Here is a 27,729-nt window from a genome sequence, read left to right as displayed (position 1 = left end):
CCAATGTTGTAATGAGGGACTTAGTCTCTTTTTTGGGAGCCAAACATCTTCAGTGGGATGAGGCTGCAGGCTATAGCTGATAAGAGCCCCACACAGCTGGATATCCCGTATGGGAGGAGCCACTGAACAGGATTTGCTGCTGTGGAAAAGAATGTAGCAGGAGCTGCAGTAAGTTCAAGCCAACCAGTGAGGTGCCTTGGGTGTATTGGTGAGCAGGGAGGTCCTGGACTCCTCTTGATTCTCAGAGCACTCTTTAGCAGAACATTTTCCATGTGGCAAGTTTTGGATTTTGGCTCCCTGAGAACTTTAGGACCACTTCCAAGTGTCCTGTCCTCTAAAATACACAGGAGGCCACAGGCAGCATGGCAGTCCTCTGACACTCCATTTGCAGGTCTAGAAGTGAACTGAGGAGCAGGTATAAGTGTCCCCATTTTATCCCCCTTTTATCCCTAGTGCCCCCTTTCAAGTGGAAGGAATTTCTTGAGTTTTCCTCCTACAGAAGTGTCTGGAATTGTCTGCCTCCCTTTACTGGTCACAGTCTATCTGCAAGTACAATAGGCTAGTGTGAAGTTCTTTGTCTGTAAGCTACAACAGTCTTTTGACTTGCAAGAGGGGCTGTGCATAGGTCTGCCACCCCCATGCTGCCTTGAATGGTCCATCTTATCAACACCCACACTCTCTATTGTGTGGCTGTCTGGGATGAATACACAAAGGCAAACCAGTAACTACACCTACTGATGTGACCCAGGAACCAGGCTGCAGGCACCAAATGGTTAGAACACGAAAATGACAACTATCTAAAATTGACATCGTCAGAATTCTGACTTGAAATCTAACTTTACCATTACAATTCCCTAGACACCAAACATAAGAATTATTCCTGCCCTACATACAAATGTTATCATTTAATATGTAATAAGTTAACCATGTGCTATCCGATAGGGGAGGAGGCATCCAGTAGTAAAAAAAGAATTTGTGAGTTTTTCACTGCCAGAATATGTAAAGCTTAAAAAGTACTTGTCCAGTGTTATAAATACAATGCACCATGCACCATGGGCTGTTTAGGGATTCTCCTATGGGTGACTTATATGGGTAAAGGGACATTTTAGGCTTGGCAAAAGCTTTATGTTGCCAAGTTGAATTGCCAGTTTAAAAGTGAACTCACAGCCTACAATGGCATTGCCAGGCCATCTTTGAAAGGATTACTTAAGTGGGTGGCACAATATGTGCTGCAGGGCCACTAGTAGCATTTACTTTATCTGCTGTGGGTGTATGCTATATCACTTTACTAGTGACCTATAAGTAAAGTAAGCAAACCAATCATGTCCAAGACAATTTTACCACATTTTTAGGGAGTCAGCACATGCACTTTAACAATGGTTAGCAGTAGTAAGGTGCACAGAGTCCTAAGGCCAACAAACACAAATTCAGCAAAACAGGATGGGCTGAAGGCAAAATGTTTGGGGGAAGACCACCCTAATGCTTACAGATTTAGCAACCAGCAACATTTACATATATACTCCCCAACTACTGAAGAGCAGTACTTTTATGTTCTTATTTTCCAGTGCTGTCCTCACTTTAGAGGAGTTGCTCCAAGCTGGGAACGCCTATCCCCACCCTCATCTCCCATTCTAAGGCACACATTGTCCTTGCAACACAACTCCCTCCCACGTGGGGTCATTAGAACAGCAGGACCCGATCTGTTTACTCTTATTATATGCCACAAAGTGCTCCATGTGATTACTTGAGATAAAATGATGATATGACCTCTCTCTCAGCTGACTGACAGTGAGCCAAGGACTAGATTGCCTCACTCTTCACATTTGGCCCTCCTTTAACTTAGCCTCCTCTTTGTAATGTTTTAATTGGATTATTTCTAATGTCCCAGTGGAAAATGGAGGTATCTGTTTGTGAAGATTATTTCAAGTCCCTGCACCTCGCACCCCTCCACAAAAACAATGAGAGTGCATCATCCCACCCTGAACACCAGTAATAGGTGTTGTATGAAAGCAGACAGGTTTGTTTTAGTTTTGTTAGAAGCAGTTTTTTGTTGAGTTAAAGGCGTATTTTGTGTGTGGAAGGTTCTGAATATTCCAGGTTGTTGAACGTAAGCGGGTAGATTAATAAAACTCTTATGATGCTTGGGATGATCCAGGCCCTGTCTACAGTGAATATGGGAGTGGATTTTGTTGGTTATATTCACTGTGTCAAACCATTGTGTGAAATGTTCGCTGTGCTCAGCTCTGATGCGAGAACTAGTACCGCATCAGGTCAAATAAAATGTTGTCATTGTGCTCAATTTCTCACACAACTATGTTAATTGCTCCACTCTACCATCCTGTTGTGCACACTGGTGATGAATCTACATCCCAGGAGCCAATTGTGATAATGTAGCACCAGTCATGGCTAAGTGGCAATATTTGTAGGTTCTTACAAACGTTTATAATGTTTTTGTTTGAAAAGACAGATCAAGAGCTCACTGCTAAACTGTAAGAGGAAAAGGTAGGACTGAGGTTGAGGTTGTTGATGTTTTACCTTCGTACGGCCCAGAGTAAGGTGATTTTTGTGGCAAGGGGGCACCTCTTATGCTGCATAATCTGCTGAAGAAGGTGAACACATCTACCAGATATGCTGGTGACTGTGTATTAATGCTTGATAGGTAACTCCAGTGCAAGGACTGTTCTTTCAAAATAAACTAATAATGCTCTCTTGAAGTCTAGAGAGCACAGTGCACCCAAATCTGTCAAAGATTGAAACACAGGATCATTATTTCCTGTGATTTGTGAAAGTGTGACATTACCTTTGTCATGAATTTTGGATGTGTCCTTAGGTCTACTCTTCCAGGGAAAAAGTTCATAAATGGATATGAAAGCGAGTTTAGCTCTCCAAACCTCCTTGCAGAGGTGATATCCACTAGAAAACCTACTTTAGCCTTCACTGTGAGAATTGTGACTATTCCAAAGGCTCAAAAGGTTCCTTGTAAAAACCTTCTAAGAGTCTAGAAATGTCCCACAAAGCAATATGATCTAGAACCACTGGCCTTCTCATTCTAGAACTCTTCAAAAGTCACTGACAATGGAAGTATCTCTGATAGGTTCCCCCTTGTCTCTCCGACTGATTTGATCATTGATCATTGTGGTGTCAGAGAAGAAGGGAATAAACCCTCCATACAGTCTCTCCTCACATATTCTAACATTTCAGAAGGTTCACCTGCAATTGGATCTGTACCGTGTTTTTGCACACTTAAACTGGAAATGTGTGTTCTGCTTAGCATAGGCTTGCAATGTTGAATCCTTTCTAGATGCTTCAATGTTAACAGCTACCTCCCTGGATTCAGAGATGATGCAAAACAATGGCATAGCACTAACCTAGATAGCAGCGGAAACCATCAGAATCATCAACATTCACTCCTTTTGAAACCTCTGAAACACCCTTAAGAGGAAGGAAATGTATGGAAATGTAGTCAGATTGCTTGTAGGCCATTGTACTGATGCATTTGCCTGCCATATTTCTTCGTACCATACCTCGGTGTAGAACTGAGGTAGGAGTAACTAGGTTGAGGAGGCAAAAAGATCCAAGTTCGGTTGACCAAAATAGTCCATTATCAGCTGGAGTGTTTCATGGCAGAGATGAAAATGTACTGATGATGGAATAATCCAGCTGAGACAATATGCATGAAAATTGTCTCTCCCTGGAATATAAATCATGCTTATGAACAGTAGATTTTCTTCTTATCAAGCCAACATCATTCTGGCTTGTCTGACTAGAGAGTGACACCTTTTCTCTCTCTGCCTATTTAGATACGTTGTGGTTACTTGGTTGTCCATCCTTATTTGCATTGCCTGGTTGGTCACAACATTAAAAAAAAACTCTTCAGTATACTCCAGATGGTTACTAGTTCATTCCAATTATGAGACTGTAATTGTTCTGATTGGGAAAAACTTGTTTAAACTCCTTGTTTGCTCTTGTTGTTTCCCATCTCCCCTGACTTATATCCAGTCTGAGGAGTACTAGAAGAGGTTCCTTCATGGGAACCCATTCCTAAAAATTGTCTTGGACCAAAAACTATTAAAGTACCTGAAATATCTCCTTAGATACAGAAATTCAGTGTCATATCTCTTGACACAAAGGACCAGTGACTAAAAGCATTAAATGATTACAGGAAAAGGGTACAGTTTCTGTGCATGCAGCCACAGTTGCCTAAATCCTCATCCACTGTTGGGCAGTAGCTTCCTGACACTGGAGAAGTTGTAGCAGTTGATACTGAAGGTCCACACTCCTTGATTATAGACGAAATACACATGCATTCTGAGAGTCGAAAAGAAGCCCCACAAAATGTTTCCATAGGGTTGGAATGAGCTGCATTTTTTTCCATATTCAGAAAGAATCCCAAGGAGGTTAGCCAGTAGCACACCAACTCTGCACTTTCTTTGGCCTTTAAAAAAAAAGGTGACAAAATAAGCAAATAGTGGAGTTAGGGGAATAGCTATATACCTTGCAATTGTAAACGAGCAACAACAGCATCCAGGACTTTTGTAAACATGTTCAGGGATGAAGAGAGGCCAATGGGAAGGACCTTGAATTGGTGATGATAATCTGATATCACAAACCTCGTGCATTTTTGCGATGTATTGGAACATGAACATAGGCCTCCTGCTGGTCAAAAGTAATCTAAAATTCCCCATCTGCAACCAAAGGTATTACAATCTTCATTATCACCATCTTGAGGGTTATTTTTCTGATACATTTGCTTATATTTTTGAGATTCAACACAAGTTTGAAATTTCCTTCTGTTTTTGCAACTAAAAATAGGATTTAATAGAAGTCTTGAAAACTTTAAGATGCCAGAACCTGCATAGTCGCTCCCTCCTGCAAAAGAGTTGAATGCCCAGCTTGAGCGCTTCTTGCTTCAGATCGCACTGGAATCTAAATATAGAATGGCTCTGGTGGGGGCTGAAGAAAATCTTTCATATTTAAGAGCATTCACTTGTCTGAAACTATCTTTTGCCAGTGACTGAAAAAGTATTTTATTCTCCCCCCCTATCATATCTGAGTGATTGTTATTGCTTTGAGGGTTGATGCTGCCCTGTCTTCTTTCGTCAGGTCTGTCCTGCCCCTGCAGATCTCCGACTATGTGCTCAGTCTCCAAAGGGATGTGTACTCTACTGTAGCCTCTAAAATGGATATTTTTGAAGAAAGGATTTCCTAGGATTGTAAGATCTAAAGTGCTGGAGTATGTTCTCCTCTTCGGCTGACTTTTTGACTGTGTTGTCTAACGAAGCAGAGAACAGCGAATGTCCAAAAAATAGGAGACAATGCATTGATGATCTTTGCACAAGATCCAATTCCCACATTTTTTCCCATGAAAGGCGTCTTGTTACAACTGAAGCACCTTCTGATGTTGCTGATGATCACAGAAACCAAAGGATTTATCGGAAAGAAACTGTAATAAGAGCTCCATTTTCGAAAAGACCTCTGTGGGATTTTTCTTTCCTTCAGGAAACCAAACAATGTCTGAAAGTCTTTTACATAGCATTTGAGAGGGAAACTCTTCTTGGGCCACAGAACAGGGAACAAAATGTGATGCTGCATATGTCCCCTGGCCCACTTCAGTCTCCCTTCCAGGTTTTCTCTCTAGCATTGGTCAGAGATGCTCTCATCCGTGAGTGAAGATGTGGAAGGCCTGCTCATAATAATCAAATTTACTTCATGAACTTTTGGAAATATCTCTTCATAACCCTCCAATTTGTATTTGATCAAAAGAGAAATGAGGAAAACCTCGCTTGTCAATGTCCTTCCATTCTTTTAAATCTTGTTTTCTAATACATGATGCAATGGAAGGTCATCCATTATCTTGAACCTGTTCCTTCACCTGAAAATGCAGCTTTTTTCCTATATGCTTTAATAACTCCTGAAGTTGAAGAATTTGCACATATTTACATTTGACATTTTCACCACCATCACATCCATTCTCGTGTTCTTGTAATATTTTCTCTCTTTGAGGGCTATTCTGCAAAGGCTGTATTCACAGGTTAATTAATTATGAACTGACGGCCTTATTGGCATAAAGTTAGGATTCCTTCCTCTTCAGGATCAGCATTAATTGTAGAAACATTTGTTAATGACATTTTAGTTACCATCTTAGCCACGCTACAGCATTGACTTCCTGAATTTCTGTGTTGCTAGACAACCGAATCTCATCATGCAAGATGAGGGTCTGACCTTAAGAAACATAGGCCCTCATTACAACAATGGCAGTAAAAAACACCTACCACCTCGGTGACGGCCACCAACATACTGTCACCGCGGCTACCATCCGTCCACCATTTTATGATTACTGCTGGACTTTCGCCACAAGAAGGGCAGAAATCCGGCAGTGATCATACAGGTGGACGTTGGTAAGCTGGTGCTGCTACCACCAGCACCGCCATGCCAGTTGAACACCGCCAGCTGTATTATGACCTGTGATCTGGCCTGGCGGTGTTCTGCTGGTGGGGCGCTGCTGATGGTAGCAGCGCCCTTTCCTATTCCCTGCGGGAATACCTCCTCGACAAAGGTAAGTCCGACAGGGGAGGGGAGTGTTTTACGTGTGTGTGTGAATGCGTCTGTATGTGTTGTGTTGTTTGCGTGGGTATATGCGTGTGAGTGAATGCAGGTAAGAATGGTAAAGTGAGTGCATGTATGCATGTCAGTGTGATTGTGAGTAAGAATGTGTGCAAGCATGCCTTGAAGTATGCATGTATGAATGCGTGTATGCCAGTGTGTTTGATTGGGTGTATGCATGGTGCGTGTCTGAGGGTGTGTGCATGTATGGGGGGGTGATTTTGAGGATCGGAGGGGGGAGTGTGAGGATCGGAGGGGGTGGGGGAGTTTGCATGGAGCGGGGTTGGGAGGTGTCTGGTGAGTGCTCGGGGGAGCCGCCTACCAGTGACAGGGAATTAATTTTCTGTCACCGGTATGGCCTACAGCCATGGTTTTTGTGGCATTAAACCATGTTGGTAGGCAGGTTCATAATGCCACCAACTGTACTATGCAGGCCGCCAGGCTGGAAATTGACATCTCCGGCTCGGTGGCTGATACCACCATGGCCGTATGAGTGGAGAAGTGGTGGTTGGCTGCAGGCAACCCGCCATTCTCATAATGTGATGGTATGGACCGCCAACCTGTTGGTGGTACTGCTGCCACATTTACAATCACCGCCGGGGTGATAATGGCCCCCATAGTGTATCCCTGCTGCCTTTTGCATGCACCACTGGCACTGAAAAAGAAAGGAGGCCTCTTAAGTTAAGTCCTGCTTCACACAATGTACGGTATCAATACAGATTTCCTCCACTCACCCCCACTAAGGCACCTTGGTTGAAGATCACTGTGAGCCTTACTGTCTCAGTTTCCACATGTAGCAGTCTAGTCACAGAGACAGGAACAAGCATGAAGTGAGGGAGGGAGGAGGGCCCCTTGAGGCATCTTGTATGATTTCTACTATAAATAAAAGAAACAGTGGGAGGCGGTCTTTGTATGGAGGCAGGGCCAGCCTTATTAGTGATTACTTTGATGTGAAGGAAAGACCTGGGAGTAATATGTGGATTTATGAGTGAAAGGTATTTACAAAAGGTATCCAGCACTCACACTGCTTTTACTCACATGTGATATTACTGCATGGTAGCATACTTTTACCCATTGGCATATCCCATTCAAGTAGTGTGAAGTGGATGTTCCATGGTGCAGTGATCCTGGACAGCGTGGGAACACTGACAAACCTGATAGTGTGTGAGAATTTTCAAACTCTTTCTAAACCCCTTCTCTCATTGAAATGGTCAGAGACTTACTTCTGCCAAAGTAAGGTTCAAGGTTGAAGGGGAAGCAAACAGCACAAATCCTAGTGGGGTTTTGGGTGAAACAGCTCTCTATGTGGAAAATATTTCCCACTAGAGAAAGACAAAATGTGCATTTGCTCAAAAGTAATTGTGTTTCAGCAGGTGTAATGTATTTTAGAAGACTAACCTCAACAAGTCTGCAGTCTTCATCAAAGCAAGAATTGCCTGTTTGCTTATTCTGAAACTTGCTTTCAACTTCTCTTTGGGGTTTAGTCACAATTTAAAACAATATGGCTGATTCTTAAAAACAAAGTAGCAAATCTGACCCTACAGGGTAAATCCTTACATATTTACAGGTGTTCAATGTTTTGCCTTTTACAAACAGTCACAGTTTTTCGTGAACTCTTCAGGTAAATGTTTGTGAATTGATTTTTACGAATATATCCTGCCATGTTTTTAAATGTAAGTACATGTGTTGCAAAATTAAATCTACTTTTCCAGCAAGGCCTGATGCCAGGGGAGGGTATAACAACAAGATCACATAAAGAAATGTAAGAATTCCACGTAGCATTTGACATTTTTTCTTTGATATTTAGAATCAAGGAATCAGTGTTATCTAGGCAAAAAAAATGCGTAGGTTTGTTCTTTCATGTATGTTAAGGATAATTGTATACCAGCAGTTGACTATCTGTATAACCCTAACCCCTGTTTTGTTATCCCAGTGCCCATTTTTTGTTTTTTCATAAGCTGTACCTGCAATAGATCAAGGTAGATGCAATAGAACCAAGTGACCAGATATAATTGTTACTTATATTGATAATGAGACAGAGGTCAATTTGCAGAATCATTTATGAGTATGGGAAGTATCACTAGAGAGGTACTCTTTTATGCACTCAGACATGCCTTTCTAAATCAGCCCCAAAACATCCAACTTCCTTTTGAGGAAAAGTGCAAAGTAGCAACAGTTCTGCCTGTTTGCAATAATTTTAGAAGAATATTCACTTATTAATCGCATTTTTTTGCCGTTTTAGATGCTTTACAGACAATTCAAGCAGACATGTAAGAGTATGTAATAGAGTAGTACTGGAGTACGACTTTATGTACTTCAAAATACCTATGTGAAGAAGCCTCACTATCTGGATTTGAGGCCCCTTTTTACTCCATAATTTGAAAGAGTCCTTTCTCACTGAGTGGCAAAAAGATATCCCTAACCATAAGAAATAGATGAGCACAAACATGTATAATTATATGTTAATTCCATATTACAATCAGTCTATATGTTCTTCCAAAATAAAATTGGAACCCTTCCAAAGGTTGATTAAAAAGTTTCGACCTCCAGCCCATGTGGATTTTTAAAATGAAAAAGATATGATTTAACATAAGGCACGGCCGTTTTATATCATCCTCAGCTATGTAGTGCTATGAGATTAATACACATTGTTAGCCTTTTTAGATCTCAAACCAGCTGCAGACACTTATGTAGAAGGTGTAAAATCAAGATACCGTAGGACACTCCAGGCTCACAACAGTGCTTAAACTAGAAAACACTAAGGGACAGATTTATGGAAAGTGGCTCTGCACCGAGTGCAGCGCCACTTTCCCTGCACCCCTTAGCACCCCCTACCATCACCACGTGTGGGCCATATTTAAAATTCGGCGCACCATGGTGCAGGGTAGGGGGCAATAGAGTCATTTTTAATGACTCTATTGATGTAGTCTGCAGGAGTAGAGCCAAACTGTTGGCGCCACTCCTGCAGAGTACATAGGGGACAGGCATTAAAAGTGTTGTAATAAATAGCGCAAGGAAATCCCATGGAAATCCCATAGATTTCCCTGTACCATTTTACCAGCTCCCTTAACAGGGGAACGCCCCCTTTGCATACATTATGCCTGGCGCAGGCATAACGCAGCGCAAAGAGTTACAGGGTCGCACAATGCATGTATTGCCCCACCCTGTAAATACGGCGCAGGGATTTTGGCCTCATTGGGCCACATTAACATCAAAATAAGTGACGTTAATGTGGTGCAAGGGGGCACTAGTGGCCTATAAATATGCCCCTAAATGTTAAATCGATGGGGGAAATCTCGGTTGAGACTGTGTTGTGAAAAAAATGTATGCTTATGCCAGCTCCATTTTACTCATTCAAAAACAGTCTTGAATCCTCCCTTACAGCGATTTGTGCAAACCTTCCAAATAGCTAATGACCAATATAGAACAAGAACATCTGTTGCAAATAATGATAAGATTATCAAATATTCATGAGCGTTAATTAATAAAATCTAGTATTCCTAAACTGACTCCAATCTACTGGGTACTGCAAATTTGATTTTTGTGACTTGGCTAAATTTAAATACAAATTAATCTTTGGTTGACAGACATGTCATATTGTCAAACGTTTGCATTCCTTGTGTGCCCAGCTTAGACTAGGTGTACTCCTCCTACATTTAACAAATAGTATTTGATGTAGAGACATTTCAGGTCTGCGTATCTGTCATGCAGATAATAAAACCACTGTGCGATTACTAGAGATAATATGGATTGTAAGGAAAGAAGGGTAATTATTGGCTTTGTTTTTGGCTCACCAGTCAGCTACAAGGGTTAGGAATACAGTGCAAGCTCTGTAGAATAATTTCTATGGCAACTGATGTTTTAATCGATACACCATCAAAAAAGCTCAATTTTCACAGAAATTGTGCATGCGGCAGTGCATTGTCTCACTAGGCTTCAGCGAGTCTTATCCTTTGCACACCCCGTTACAATAATGCTTTGCAAGACACCCAAACAACCTGACTTGGAAAGCAAACATTGCATTTGGTATTCCTTAGGGGAAGAAAAGTCAAATTGTTAATTACAAAAACGTTTTGTTCAGAATGTGAATAAAAAGCAGAGAACATTTTAAGGCAGCAAATCAAAAACAAGTAAAATTTTCAACATCATAAAAAGAAATCTATACTTTTATTTTTATTTGGTTTCTGCGCATTTGCCTCAAGTAGCCTACATCCTCTGTGCCACCAATAACCAGTTTGGGCTCTTAACCCACAGGTGTTCTCAGGAACCTTTAGGTTTAATGATTGTGACCCTTTTAGTAAATGTGATGAAGTGTTATAGAAATGTTATTTATACGACAAGTGTGCTTTTACTAAAGTATAGGCTTTATAATCAATGGGAGTGAAATGCTGCTGGAAAATGCCAATACTGGCTGAAAGTTTCTCACAGGTCAATCAGAGTTTAACAGTTATGCAAGTGTTTATGCGTGCCTGTATTGTCTGTTTTGTTCTGAATGTACACAGAAAAGCAGAGACACTTTAAGAAACACATGGACATCAAGTAAGATGTCTAATGTCATACAAAGTCTATGGGGCATATTTATACTCTGTCTGCGCCGAATGTGCGTCAAAAACTTTGAAGCACATTTGGCGCAAACCTTGCACCATATTTATACTATGATTCCCGAACGTCAAAATTCCTCCTTGTGCGTCATTTTCTGGATGAGGGAAACCGCCTTGCGTTAATGACATGCAAGGTAAGCGTTCCCGTCCAAAAAATGACTTAAACACCTGTGTGCCATATTTATGCTACCGTGGAAAAAAACCTGCACAGCTGGGAGGCAGAGTCAGAAAATGACGCACAGCCTGATTTGCGTCAAAAAATAACACCTTGGTCAGAGCAGGCATTAAAATGGGGCAAACACACCACTACTTAAGGAAAACACGCAGAAGCACCAGCAGAGCTCCAAAAGGATGACATGGAGGTGCTATTCATCCAGCATGCACGAAGACGCGGAGCACAGGACCAACACCAGCAGCTTCCACAACACCAGCAGGGACCTCAAAGGCAACGCAGAAGGCAGGAGAGGATATTCAGGACCAGGACAACCCTTCAGGGATTCCGGCAACAAGACATCATCTAGCGGTACAGACTCAACTGGCAAGCCATTTAGTATCTTCTGCGCAACATTGAGCCACAGTTGGCACCCAGCTTGCAGACACCCCACATCATTCCACCAGAGACCAAGCTGCTAGCTGTCCTCAACATGTTGGCAAGTGGCTCTTTTGAAACCACTGGTGCCCTGGTTGCCGGGATCTCACAGCCCTCATTCTCTGCCTTCCTACCCAAGGTATTGGATGCAATCATCTCCCTCACACCCCGCCACATCAGCTTCCCCAACACACAGCAGAAGCAGCAGGAGACCAAAAAGGGCTTCTACCAAATCAACCGCTTCCCACACATGCTTGGTGCCATTGACTGCACACATGTACGCATTTTGCCACCTGCTGCAACCGAACAGCTATACCGCAACAGGAAGCACACACACTCCATCAATGTGCAGGTCATTGTCTATCACAGGGGATTGATCACCAACATTGTGGCAAAGTATCCTGGATGGACGATATGGAAATGGCCTACTTGTTGGTAAGTACAGAAACCTACTTATGTACACACAGCACAGCAACCCTGTAGGACACACAACATATACACCACTACATTGACATGTGGCCAGGAAGACACTGAGGTTGTGACACTGCTAGTCATATGTGATATCCTCACCCAATGGGATACACACCTATGGACAAATGACAGATGCAAATAACAACAGATGCCACTCCACAGACACAAGGGACCAATTTAAAACAACACAATGACAATGACATGGCCTTAACTGGCAGTACAACTTGGAATTTGAATCTTCCAATATCACATCAATAACACTCAAACACATATACTTCCAAGCAACACGTACTGTGTAAGGGGTGTGTAATGTGTTTCGCTGCAGGTCAAACACCATGAGACACATAGCATGATGATGATGACTCTAATGAAGGACATGAAATCATTGAGGCAGTACCAATATCTCACATCACTCCTGGGGTGACATCGTCCACTAGCAATAAGGAAGTGGACTGTGCTAAGAACACATATTGATGTGACAATATTGCAAAGTGCACATTGCTACACATATGGATTGAGACAATTACACATATACACAACAGGTGTACAGGCACATGGACCTTCTGACACTTAAACCTTCACCCCCACAACCAAGTTAGCCAGCTTACCTAGACCAGGTTCAGTAGTGTAGGTACACGTTTGCAAAACAGCCAACTCAGTGAGGGCACGAAAATATGTTTGCATAGAATGTGTCACACATGGGATATTTGGGCATTGGCAATTGTGAACACTTCGGTGATGCAAACTTAGAGATGTGTTGTACATTGTCACCTCGCCAAATCAAAGGGCCTCACTGTTGTTTTTCACATGCTAGTACATATGTTGAATTGGATGGGCTGTCCAAGCCATATAGATGGCACCATGTTACCACCACTGTGGAATTGATTCTGTGTATGGAAGTATCATGTCACCCCTAGTTAAGAGACATGGTCCCCTCTTCCACATGACATAATGCATGGGAGTACACAATGTCCTGCATGTCTACAAAAATACCACTGACATTCGGTCAATCAGCCAAACACCAGATAAGATAATGAAACATCCCAATGCTGATGGTACATCCTAAAAGCCTAGGAATCCACACAATACCACAAACACAGATGGGTCACAGACAACACAAGAGAACAACTGCCATGCAAAGTGATAATCATGGTACAAGCAACATCAACATTTTCTTACTCATGTTCTCTTTCAGCTGATCAGGGGTATGGGATCAAGCCATGGATCATGACCCCATTTGCAAAACTAAGCACAGCATCAGAGCGTGCCTATAATGAGGCACATCGGAGTACACGTACCATAGTAAAGAGGACCTTTGACCTCCTGAAGTCAATATTCAGGTGCCTCGACATCATCGGAGGCAGCCTCCTATACTCACCAGAAATGGTCTGCAAGATCATTTTGACCTGTGCCATCCTGCACAACATTTGTGTAAGGAAGAACATTCCCCTCTATTAACCAGACCCACAAATGGTTGAAGAGGAGGAAGAGGAGGATGTTGTCCATCAACATGAGGGGGACCATCCAAACACTGCAGCAGGATTGTGTAGGAGACAACACATTGTACAAAACTTCTTTTAACTATAGTCACCATCACCACTGTCTTACCATATGTCATTAAACATCAATTCTAATCACTATATCATGGTCTGGGTAATCATTTATGCATCACATTATCCCTGAGATTCATAATCAGAATGTAGCCTGAAGTCAATATTCAGGTGCCTCAACATCATCGGAGGCAGCCTCCTATACTCACCAGAAATGGTCTGCAAGATCATTTTGACCTGTGCCATCCTGCACAACATTTGTGTAAGGAAGAACATTCCCCTCTATTAACCAGACCCACAAATGGTTGAAGAGGAGGAAGAGGAGGATGTTGTCCATCAACATGAGGGGGACCATCCAAACACTGCAGCAGGATTGTGTAGGAGACAACACATTGTACAAAACTTCTTTTAACTATAGTCACCATCACCACTGTCTTACCATATGTCATTAAACATCAATTCTAATCACTATATCATGGTCTGGGTAATCATTTATGCATCACATTATCCCTGAGATTCATAATCAGAATGTAGCCTCATGGAGCATTGCAGAAATACAGATTAGGATCCTTAAAAATCCGCATCACATTTGATGGGTATGAATGTACACCCAACTTCAGGCACAGTGGAAATGACATATATCCTGTCCATTTCACATTTGAAGGGCAATATCAGAGGACCACAGCTATTTCACACATACATGTTAGCAACATGGTTCACTGCAGCATATGGCCCACAACAAAGACACCATCATTCAATAAGGAAAACAATTGCCTCATACATGAGGCAGTGGATGTGCTATTGCATTGGTAACAGGAATGTATGACCAGACCCTTGACAGCAGTAAGTGTGACATCAGCTATCTTTGCAAGGAGTATGTGTGACAAGAAGTCCATGTACGCTGCAAATGGATAGCACAAGTACCCCAGGTATGACTAGCATTGCACACAAGACATCCCCTGCACATGCCATCCCAGGTTATAAGTCCTACCACTGCCATGTTTTCTGTCTCACCCCACCCTTCTCTAGGGGGCCCTGAAAATGGACTATTTGTACCCAGATAATCCTTCATCTACACATACCCAGACTCACATTCTGACTCCAGTGTGCTTTCCTCTTTAGTATGGCATGCCATAGTCATTGTTCATCTGTCTGCATGGACTTCTGGTCAGATAATGTACTGCCTGGTAGTCTGTAGGACCTGTAATCACCTGTCCATTGCTTCCCATGTGAAAGGCACTATTGGCTCCTTGACCTTGATTCTAACCTACGGGACTTGTGAGAGATTGAAGCTGCACACACCTGTGAGCACTTTCATGCAGACCAGCCACTTGAACATGCACTGCCCTTGCTGCTGCCTGGAACGGCATACAAGCTGCCAATATACGCACATCCCTGTTATGCATTGCCGTATAAATCACTTGTGTAACACAGGCCTTGGGTTATTGTGTAACGTTGCCGCACACAGGACAAATACAGTTTTCATTTTCCACAGTGTTGTTCCAGCTTTGACCAGTCTCAGTCTGCTCACTGTGTATTTACCTTGTTCATTTTTGTTCCTGACTGACCCTGCATCCTGTTACCCTGACTGGTTCCTGTCTTTGCATTACTATAAAGGTTCCCTGTGGCTACATTTGTCTCATAGTTGGTTTCCATGCCCTCACTTTCCTCCTGGGGTATTGTGTCAGGTAGGTCTACAATGAATACTCAAATACATTGTATAGCGTAATCAGTTTACTTATCGTATGAAGGGGTGGGACATGTCTTCAAATAGCCTGATCACGGCCCATCCCTTGTCTGGGTTTCATGTATGTATGAGTGACAAATAGTGACAGCGTACCTTGGCTGTATGCATGGATTGGAAATGGTGCCTCCAGCACAACAAACAATGTTTGATAATGTGCATGAAATGTCAACACATGTTTGTACACTGACAGTCCACACACTGATTCACATCAGCCCCAACCTATTGATGGGACTGTGTCCACACACTGATTCACATCAGCCCCAACCTATTGATGGGGCTTGCATGGTGAATAGCTGTGAGATTAATCAGCACAGAGGCACTGATGTTCCCGGCTGCAGTGGGAATTTTAGAGGCCACTCTGTGTAAAATGTTGGGAGGAAACCTACCGGTTTTAAATTATTGATCCATTAACTTTGTGAGCACACCAAGGTTGCCCTGTTGTCAGTCTCATAAAACTTCTGCAGTGCCATAGCTGGACTATCCCCATGTTTTTTCTCCATTCCTCTTTGGCTTTCGTTCAATTCAGCTGTGAAGGATACTTTGTTAATGCAGGGAATGGCTCCACAGACTCATGACTAGACCTGCATGTAACTGTGACAACATGGACCCCAGTAATGACACAGGCTACACATGGCCCCACACACTTGAACTGAACACCTTTGTACAATTAACCACTGGAAATATGTGACCACTTGCTGCTTGGTCTGCTGGTCCTCCACTGCCACAAGAGAAACATAGGTCATTTATCTGACTCAAACTGTGGAGTGACACTATATTTGTGGATTGGTTTTGGGACTCTGTGTTACAAACACCGTACCTACATAGCATTTTCAAATGCCTGACTCATGGGTAGTGTCGAAACAAGTGACCAGGAAGTGGTATCCAACATTCCAGGACATGTGATGACTTAGGTGGTCATTATAACCATGGCGGTCAGTGTTAAAGCGGCGGTAGGACCGCCAACAGGCCGGCAGTAAAAAAAATGGAATTACGACCGAGGCGGAAACCGCCAACATAGACAGCCACTTTAACACTCCGACCACCACGACGGTACAAACAAACAGCGCGGCGGTCACCGCCAACAGACAGGCGGAGGACAATGCACTGCCCACAGAATTACAACCTACCAATCCGCCATCTTTTCCGGGGCGGATTCACTGTGAACAAAAACACGGCGGAAACAGGACTTCGAAGGGAAAACGCTCACCTCTGCACACCCCATGAGGAATCAGGACGCCATGGAACAAGAGCTCCACATTTTTCCAGCCTTTATCTTCTTGCTCCTCTACCAGGAGCACGAACGCCGGCGGCGAAGACAACGGTGAGTACTGCACCTACGACACAGGGGAGGGGGGAGGGAAAAAACAGTGGCACACACACGCAGCACGCAACACCCCCACCCTTGCCCACGACAACACACACACTAATACAGCATGATACATTACAGTTACACCCCCCAAGTCCCCCCGGAAGAATGCAAAGACAAAAGAAAATGAGGTAGACGATTGTAATATAATCAAATTCAGTATTAAAAAATATACATACACTTTTTACAAATATGTGCACCAATAATATTAGTCCAAGGTATTCCACCATTAAAGTCCGTGGACCACTGGGCCCTAAATGCATGGGCGAGGCCCACACAAGATACCCGAACAAAATGGAGAGAACACTGCAGGGGCATCAGATAGAAATAAAACAGGGACCTCAGGGGGAAGGGAAAGGGGGGGCACCTCAGCCGGTTGAGTGGTCGACGCCAAATCCACGAGGGGGCCCCATGGCCACTGTTCAATCCTGGGGAGTGCAAAGCCACAGTCTCTCAAGTCTCTACAGTGGGTTGGTTGCCCACTGTTCAATCCTGGGGAGTGCAAAGCCACAGTCTCTCAAGTCTCTACAGTGGGTGGCATTCCCACTGCTTCATCCTGGGGAGTGCAAAGACACAGTCTCTCAAGTCTCTACAGTGGGTGGGTTGCCCACTGTTCAATCCTGGGGAGTGCAAAGCCACAGTCTCTCAAGTCTCTACAGTTGGTGGGTTGCCCACTGCTTCATCCTGGGACATGCAAAGCGACAGTCTCTCAAGTGGATAACATTCTCCACTGATTATGGAAGGGGCCTTGTGCCCAGAGTGCTTCATCCTGCCAAGGAATGAGGTAGTGGATGTCTTTCTCCACGGGTTCTGGAGGGGGCCTTGTGCCCAGAGTGCTTCATCCTGCCAAGGACTGAGGTAGTGGATGTAACTCTCCACTGGTTCTGGAGGGGGCCTTGTGCCCAGAGTGCTTCATCCTGCCAAGGACTGAGGTAGTGGATGTCTTTCTACACGGGTTCTGGAGGGGGCCTTGTGCCCACAGTGCTTCATCCTGCCAAGGACTGAGGTAGTGGATGTCTTTCTCCACGGGTTCTGGAGGGGGCCTTGTGCCCAGAGTGCTTCATCCTGCCAAGGACTGAGGTAGTGGATGTCTTTCTCCACTGGTTCTGGAGGGGGCCTTGTGCCCAGAGTGCTTCGTCCTGCTCGTGGCGGCCTCAGTAGCGTCAGAGCTTTTGGTGCTCATGGGCCTGCGGTGCTTGTTACGGCGGTGTCTTGGCAGCGGTGCTTGTGGCGGCGGTGTCCTTGGCAGCGGTGCTTGTGGTGGCGGTGTCTTTGGCAGCAGTGCTTGTGGCGGCGGTGTCCTTGGCAGCGGTGCTTGTGGAGGCGGTGTCCTTGGCAGCGGTGCTTGTGGCGGCGGTGTCTTTGGAAGCAGTTCAGCTGCTGGCGGTCCTGTCTGGGGCAGCAGGGCTGCTGCTGGCGGTCCTGTCTGGGCCAGTGGGGCTGATGGCGGTTGGCTCCTTGGCAACGGGGCTGCTGCTGGCGGTCCTGTCTGGGCCAGTGGGGTTGATGGCGGTCAGATCCTTGGCAGCGGGGCTGCTGCTGGCGGTCCTGTCTTGGGCAGTGGGACTGCTGGCGGTCGGCTCCTGAGCAGCGGGGCTGATGGCGGTCTTCTACACCATGCTGATCTTCCCAGACTTGCCGGTTTTCTTGTGCCCCTTCCCCACCTTGGAAGGTGTCACAGCTGACTCCACACTCCCACCTGTACCCCTCGGAGCGGCTTTGGTGGCTGGTGTCTTCCCCCTCTCCCGCCGGGCACTGGCCAACTTTTGATGCTTGACAGGTGGGGGACTGTCCGTTCTGTGGCTCCTTGCCACACTACCTGCCATGCTGCCTGGTGCACTCCATAATCCGGTGACTACTGGCACCACTGGTCCCGCCGATGTTGTGGCTGAGGTGCTAGGTTGGGACCTGGAGAGTCGGGCCCTAGGAGACTGACGGGGTGGGGGTGGTGGGGGAAGAGGTCAAGGCTGGCCAGGAAAAGTTTCTTAGGAACACTGGGACGGGTAAATGGAGGGGGTTTGGGAGTGGAGGAAGAGGTAGTGGTCGTAGGAGGTGTACGTTTGGTGACTTTGGGTGAAGGTGCATGGGCTGGAGGCTGTCGTAAGGTGGATGGCTGTTGAGTGTGTGTGTGGCTGCGTTTGTGTACCTTGGGAGGTGGGCTCACAGACACACTGGGAGAGGACACAGGGGATGCGTGAATGGTAGTGGGGGTGGTGACTGCATGTGAGCGGGACGTAGTGGCTGAAGATGTAGTGCATGCAGGGGTGAGTGGTGACGAGACTGAGAGGGATGAGGGAGACGAGGATGAGGGGACACAGTGGAGGCAGTGGTTGTTGGTATGTCTGCATGTGTGTGATGCTTGCGTGAGTGCATGTGGAATGTGTGGTGCTTATGTTTGCCTGAGCTTCCTTTGTGTGTTGAGGTGTGTTCATGCTAATCTGATGGTGTGCTTGGGATAGGCTGAGGTACAGGGGTGTGGGTCTGGGTGGAGGAAGTTGGAGGGGGGAGGCTAGAGACAGGGACAATGGTTGCCATCAGTGCTGAGGCCAGAGTCTGAAAAGCTCGCTGAAGGGCTGCTTGACCAGAATGAATGCCCTCCAGGAATACATTGGTTTGTTCCACCTGCCTCTCTACACCCTGGATGTCATTCAAAATGGTAGACTGCCCAACAGTGAGGGACCTGAGGCGGTCAATGGCCTCTGCACTGAGGGCAGCAGGTGTGACTGGGGCAGGGCCTGAGGTACCTGGTGCGAAGGTGATGCCCACCCTTCTGGGTGAGCGGGCATGGGGCAAAGGCTGAGGGGCTGCTGGGAGGGTGGTGCTGGAGGTGGTGGTGGTGGCTGTTCCTGTAGATGCGGGGGCACAGATGGGCCCGCCACCGCAGGGGAGATCCCATCAGAGGACAAGTCCGTATCACTGGTGCCAACTCCTGTCTCCGCCGTAGAGCTCCCCTCGCCCTCCGTCCGACTGGTGAAATCAGAGTCCGGAGTCTCGCCCTCCAGGGCCATGTGGGATGCAGCTCAATCCTGCTCCGGTGCCACTGCTCCTCCGCCTGATGATGCTAATGATTCTAATGCACAAAAGTACAGGGAGACCACAAAAAGGGGCGGGGGGAGACAGAAGAAAGACATGCTGAGTGCATGCATTACCGCTACCGTTGGCGGACACAACAGACACAGAAGCCCTCTGCACTAGGCCGCGCACTTCGGGTCCACTAGTCAATCCCTGGGATATGGCCTACAAGGCTATGGCTGATATCTGCACACCTGGATGTCACAGGAGCCTGACTAGGTGTAGTTGGCACTGTACCCAGGTGGGGTGGGGTGCCACAGGGTCTGCCTGAAAAAGGGGACTTAACTAGCACACTCGCCCTGGCCTAGGGGATCCCACAGCCCACCTCTCCCACCCAGACACCTCCACTGCGTGCTGAATCAGCAGAATGAGAGTGTACTCACCCCCTTGTTGCTGCTGTGATGCCCTCAAGCACCAGGATCCTGAACATCAAGGGGGGTCATGGTGCGACGGGCACCCCTCCCACATTGGGAGGCCATCCCCAGCTGGGCCTCCGCTGTCTTCTTGCTCCAGCGGCGAATGTTCTCCCATCTTTTCCGGCAGTGGGTGCTCCGTCTGTGGTAGACCCCGATGGTCCGGACGTCCTTGGCGATGGCACGCCAAACATCCTTCTTCTGGTGGGTGCTGACCTACAGGAATTGTACAGAGGAAAAATAAAAGTTATTACCAACTGCACCGTCACAGTCATTGGCCCGCATCCCTACCCTTGCCATGAGGCACATGCACTCACCGTCGTTTCAAGCATGCCTCATTCTCCCCCCCTATCTTTCATCCACCCCACTCCACACAGGCATTGCCCATACAGCATGCTCCCAGTGTACTTACCTGTTTGTCTGGAGGACCGTAGAGAAGCGTGTACAGGGAGAGGACCCCATCCACAGGTTTCTCCAACTTCTCCGTGCTGAAGGCAGGAGCCCTTTCCCCAGACGCACAAGCCATTGTCTCTTCCAGACTGAGGTCACAGCAGCACTGACAGTGTAGGTCCTCTCCTGTCGAAGATCAGGTATTGAGTGATTGAACAGATAGAAAATGGCGGTCACGTCCATGGCGGTATGTACCGTCACCACCGGCGTACATCGTCATTGGCTCCTGGGACCCATGGGGTCCAATGTTAACCAATGCAGAATTGCACTGCGGTCTTCGACCACCTACAGCGACGGTGTACAACGCCAGCGCACTTACCTCATATCCCATTGTCCCACTTTACAGGTCAGGCAGCTGCCATTTCAGGGGCCCACATGGCTTTATTTTTAACTGCGTCACACATACGTAGACCTTGGCTCAACACTCATACAGGAAAATTTCGGGTTATGAATAGTTTTCTGAGTAAGCTGTGTTTACGTACCTCTGAGTTGGTTGACTCTGTGCTCGCTGTTGTCCTCCATAGGCAACGTCCTCTGGGACATGTGAGGAGATGGCGGCATCCTCTGGTGTACAGAAAGCTGGTGGACCTGTCGACAATGGAGGAAAGACATGTAATCATCACCTACAGGCTTGATCGTGCAACAATCCTGGAACTGTGTTCCCAGTTGAAGCCAGACCTGATGTCAGCTATCCGCCATCCCACAGGGATCCCCCCTCAAGTGCAGGTGCTGTCGCTACTCCATTTCCTTGCAAGTGGATCATTTCAAACTACAGTGGCCATAGCATCAGGGATGTCCCAGCCTATGTTTTCCAACATGTTGTCCAGAGTGTTGTCTGCCCTGCTGAAACACATGCGGAGCTACATCGTTTTCCCTCGGGTGGAGGATTTGCCTACAGTGAAAGGTGACTTCTATGCCCTGGGACATATCCTGAACATCATAGGTGCCATTGATGGGACACATGTGGCCTTGGTCCCCCCCGCAGGAGTGAACAGGTGTACAGAAACAGGAAGAGTTACCATTCGATGAATGTGCAGATGGTGTGTTTGGCAGACCAGTACATCTCCCATGTTAATTCCAAATTCCCTGGCTCAGTGCAAGACGCTTACATCCTGCGGAATAGCAGCATCCCTTATGTGATGGGCCAACTCCAGAGGCACCGTGTGTGGCTACTAGGTGAGCACCTGGAACCAATTCAGTGGGAATAGTTGTCTGGGTCTGGGGATATCCCTAAGAGTTAGTGTGTGTCTAACAGTTGTCCCTCGCCATTTGCAGGTGACTCTGGTTATCCCAACCTGTCATGGCTACTGACCCCAGTGAGGAATCCCAGGGCAAGGGCAGAGGAACGCTACAATGAGGCCCATGGGCGAACGAGGAGGATTACAGAGCGGACCTTCGGCCTCCTGAAGGCCAGGTTCCGGTGCCTCCATATGACAGGTCGTTCCCTATTCTACTCACCAAAGAAGGTGTGCAAGATCATCGTGGCCTGCTGTATACTTCACAACTTGGCTTTGCGACAACAGGAGCCTTTTCTGCAGGAGGATGGTCAAGATGGAGGTGTTGTGGCAGCTGTGGAGCCTGTGGACAGTGAAGACGAGGAAGCAGAAGAAGAGGACATTGACAACAGGAACTCTGTGATCCTGCAATACTTACAGTGAGACACAGGTAAGAAGACAAACCTGCCTACTACATTTACTTTAACACTACTACCTCTCTACTGTCTGTACTTTTCACCCAGTGTATGGTACATGAGTTGTCACTTTCTCTTACGATTTCACAGATGTGGGTCCCACTGTGTGACATCTGCTTTGTTTCCTCATGGACTAGAGCTGTGTATGTTGACTTTACCATTGAAAGAGCATTTTGGCACTGTAATTGCTAATACACTAATTTGAAATCACAGACAGACTCCAGATTGTTTTGTGCTTTAATTGTGTTTATTTAAGTGCTCAATATTGGAGGGGGTTGTTAAATGGTGAGGGGTGATGGTGGAAGAAAGTCCAAGCTATTAGTCTCACAGGTGCATTGTCCAAAGGGGCATAGGAAGTGGAGCTGGGGCAGTTTGAGGATGGACAGGGTGACAAAGTGGGGCAGCAGGATGACAATCAGGGTAGTCTAAGTTCTTGGCGGGGGTCTTGGCATCGTTCTCTGCCTTTGTCCTGGATCTCAGGGACCGTTTGCGGGGTGGTTCTCCATCTGCAGGGGGTGGGGTGCTGGTGTGGTGGTCCTGTGGCGGTGCCACCTGTCCACTAGCGCCGGCGGAGGTGGTGGGCAGTTCATTGTCCAGGCTAGTGTCAGGGGCCCCTTGTTGAGCCACAGTGTCCCTCTGGGTGTTGAGGACTTCCTTCAGCACCCCTACAATGGTGCCCAGGGTGGAATTGATGGATCTGAGTTCCTCCCTGAAGCCCAAATACTGCTCCTCCTGCAACCACTAGGTCTCCTGAAACTTGGCCAGTACCGTTGCCATCATCTCCTGGGAATGGTGGTAGGCTCCCATGATGTTGGAGAGAGCCCCGTGGAGAGTTGGTTCCCTGGGCCTGTCCTCCCCCTGTCGCACAGCAGCCCTCCCAGTTCCCCTGTTTCCCTGGGCCTCTGTCCCCTGAACCGTGTGCCCACTGCCACTGCCCCCAGGTCCCTGTTGTTGTTGGGCTGGTGGGTTAGCCTGGGTTCCCTGTAGTGGTGGACACACTGCTGATTGACGTGTCCTGGGGACAGAGGTATGGGCCCGCTGGGTGGGTGCTGTGCTGGTGTTTCCAGAGGGGGGAAGCTCTGTAGTGGCCTGTGACTGTGTGAGGGGAACCGACTGTCCCGAGGTCCCAGATGGGCCGGGCTGGTCGTCTAGATCCAGTTGGACAGAGCTGCTGTCATCACTGTGGGCCTCTTCTGTTGGTGGAGTGGACATGTCTGGACCCTCCTGTCCGGTGACATTGGGTAGGGGTCCTGCAGGGGTGTAAAAGCATGATTATTGCATCTGTGTGTGCCATGGTGTGCAATGGGTGGGTGACCGTGTACCCCAGTGCTTGCATTCTTGTGTAGGACCTTGTGTGATAATGGTTTAGTGGGGTGTATGGGTATGTGCAGTGGCCATGCATTGGTGATGGGTGTCCATGCTTTGGTGTTGCATGCAGGGCTTGGTGTTGGGATGGGTGGTTTGTGATATAGGGACATTTGTGGGGAGTTGGAGTGATGGGGGTGAGGGTGAGGGTGGGGGAATGTGGCATGCAGGTAGGGTGGGGGATGTAATAGTTAAGATTTGACTTACCAGAGTCCATTCCTCCAGCTACTCCTGCGAGGCCCTCAGGATGCAGAATAGCCAAGACTTGCTCCTCCCATGTTGTTAGTTGTGGGGGAGGAGGTGGGGGTCCGCTGCCAGTCCTCTGATCCTCAAGGTGGTGTCTTGAGACCACAGAATGCACCTTCCCCCGTAGGTCATTCCACCTCTTCCTGATGTCATCTCTATTTCTTGGGTGTTGTCCCACTGTGTTGACCCTGTCCACTATAGCTCCATCTTCCTAGCTATGGAGGTGTGCTGCACCTGTGATCCTAATAGCTGTGGCTCTACCCGTATGATTTCCTCCACCATGACACTGAGCTACTCCTCAGAGAACCTGGGGTGTCTTTGCCGTGCCATGGGGTGGTGTGGGTGATGTGTGGGGTGGTGTGTGTTGAGATGTGTGGAGTGATATTTAGTGGTGTGTTGTGTGAGGTGTGTGGATGTTGTGTGAGTGATGGTGTTGTGTGCCTGTGGATGCTCGTTTGTAGATGGGGGTCTCTCTCTGGCCTTCTTTCAGAATTTTTGGTAGTAGGGGATTGTGAGTGATGTGGGTGTGTGTTTTATATTGTATTGGGTGTGTGGGAGTGGTGTGTGTATGTGTATCAGGTGTGTGTATTTTGAATTGTCCAATGTGGTTGTGTTTTGTATATGTGTGTGTATTTTGAGCGCAGCGGTGTGTTCTGCCAATGGAATACCGTGGTTGAAAGACCGCCGCGTGGATTCGTGGGTCACAGTAGTGTGGGCATATTCCTGTTGGCGTGACGGTGGAGGTTTTGTTATCGCCAGTTTATCACGGGCCTTTGGTGTGGCGGACTTGTGTGGGTGTCTAGATTTTGGCGGATTCCGGCCTGTGGGTCGTAATAGCTGAGCGAATTTTCGCGGCCGCAACAATGTGTTGCCGGTCTTCTGCGCGGCAGTAAGCGGGATTTACCACCAATGTTGCAATGAGGGCCTTAGTCTCTTTTTTAGGAGCCAAACATCTTCAGTGGGATGAGGCTGCAGGCTATAGCTGATAAGAGCCCCACACAGCTGGATATCCCTTATGGGAGGAGCCACTGAACAGGATTTGCTGCTGTGGAAAAGAATGTAGCAGGAGCTGCAGTAAGTTCAAGCCAACCAGTGAGGCGCCTTGGGTGTATTGGTGAGCAGGGAGGTCCTGGACTCCTCTTGATTCTCAGAGCACTCTTTAGCAGAACATTTTCCATGTGGCAAGTTTTGGATTTTGGCTCCCTGAAAACTTTAGCACCACTTCCAAGTGTCCTGTCCTCTATAATACACAGGAGGCCACAGGCAGCATGGCAGTCCTCTGACAATCCATTCGCAGGTCAAGAAGTGAACTGAGGAGCAGGTCTAAGTGTCCCCATTTTATCCCCATTTTATCCCCCTTTTATCCCTAGTGCCCCCTTTCAAGTGGAAGGAATTTCTTGAGTTTTCCTCCTACAGAAGTGTCTGGAATTTTCTGCCTCCCTTTACTGGTCCCAGTCTATCTGCAAGTACAATAAGCTAGTGTGAAGTTATTTGTCTGTAAGCTACAACAGAGTCTTTTGACTTGCAAGAGGGGCTGTGCGTAGGTCTGCCACCCCTATGCTGCCTTGAATGTCTGGGAGGAATACACAACTAAAATTGAAATAGCCAATTCACACACATTGACACACAGGCAATGAGTTACTGTATAAAGTTGCATAGCCTTGGTATCCTCTATTGACGCACAACCTGCTCAAACTGGGTAACACCAATTTGTATTCCAAAAGTTTGGGGATCTATTGTATCAGTGAAGAGTGCAAATCCGGTACAACAACTAGAGGATCATGGTCCACAGTAGTGTGATCTGCCACATGTGCCCATACACTGAAATGCACAATGTAGGTGCAAACAGCCGATATCTGTATAGTTACAGCTGTCAAGTACTATAAAATAGTGAGAAATGACCCAAACCCAGTAAAAGACATAAATTTTGATGCATACACGTCAAAAAAGATGCACTTGCGTCACAAAAATGCTGTAAATGCGTAGAAAAATGAAGCTCACTGCCATGATACCTCGATTGGCCCCAAGCAGTAATTTCCACACTGTACCCCATGAAATTGATTAACAATAAAAATATTTGGAAATATGGATGCGGGTAATTTCTAAGCATGTGCGTGAAAAAAAATCCTGCACAGACTGTAAGCGTTATAATATTTTGATGCATCATAATAGAAACGCACCGCATTTGAGGCAGGAAGTGATGTAATAGGATATCCTGTTTACAGAATTGGTACAGTGCGTGTACTTTCACTTTCACTTTGCAGTCTGTGATTTTTCTTGACTGTGTGGCTGTGTTTGGACTTGTCCCTCTGTGAATATTGTGAATTTGTCTGTGGTATCCTGTGTAAGTGTATTTTTGTCATTTCTTGTGTCTAATTTTGTCTTTGTACTGTTGGGAGTCTGTTGTGGGTAGTGTTAGTTTGGGGATAGTTGGGCTGTTTTAGGGTTATTTACTTTTCATTTTCCTCTTCTCCTTTCCCTTCATTATCCTCTGTATCCCTTAATTCCTTTATTATTTTAGTCATGTTGGGTAGGTCACGTCTGGGGAGAATGGGTGAGGAGGAGCTGGGGGGATTCATTTGGCTGGTGTGCCACTTCCTCCCATTGATGATCGAAGCAGGTGGAAGGGTAATATAGGGGTATCACACAGAGGCAAGGAGGCTCCGATGGGCAAAGGTCCTGTACCATCTGCAACACGTCTGCAACACACCACGCAACGACCACCAACTAAAGCAGCGCTGGGCTGCTCTTGTTGCCAGGGAGCAAGACCTGTTGGACCACCTGGGGATTGTGATTGGTGGCCCCGTTGGTGAGTACAATTCAGAGTAATGTGCACATTTAAATGCTCTGTAGTAACAGTAGCAGATTTGTTGATATGCTGCAGGCAATGTATTTGGACATGTGGAATGCATGTTAAACATGCAGTGGCCCTGAGTTATACAATAATTGCTACACATCACTGTCATTTGGTGAGGCAACAGCTGCACTGAGTTACAATACACAACTGGAACCTGTAAATTAGTGCTGCCTTCATGTCAATAGATGATGCAAATGTGGCTCTAACATATGTTTTAGGCATGGTCTGAGAGTGTAACAGGAAACATATGTTTTTCACCAGATATTTTCAAGAATTAATGTGTCCCCCAATTATTTCCAATACATGTCTGAACTGTATTCTGGCCCATACGTACCAAGTTCTTTCTAACCTCAGTTAATATCTTATGCTGATAGTTTGACTTGGTTGTGCCACAATTAAATTAGGGATGGATGCCAAAGTAATGCACACAGGTTCGTATCTAAATGTTTGGTGCTACTTTCCATAGCTGCAGTACATAAAATGAAGCAAATTATACAAATTGAGGGATAACAACTATCCATGGCCCTCTGTTCATTGTACCTGTGTGTTTTACATTGGTCTTTGGCACAATAGCTGTAACAGAGCTAATGCATTTGCCATATGTGTTACTCTATAGCCATGAACTTCTCATACCTGACGTTGGGGAATGCATGGTCAAAATGTATTACGTGCATGATGTTGTGCAAGGGACCCCTGACTAATTCCATCA

Source organism: Pleurodeles waltl, chromosome 4_2, assembly GCF_031143425.1.
Source record: "Pleurodeles waltl isolate 20211129_DDA chromosome 4_2, aPleWal1.hap1.20221129, whole genome shotgun sequence".
Lineage (NCBI taxonomy): Eukaryota > Metazoa > Chordata > Amphibia > Caudata > Salamandridae > Pleurodeles > Pleurodeles waltl.
The sequence above is the reverse complement of the archived record's forward strand: the minus strand, read 5'-3'. Positions refer to the sequence as shown.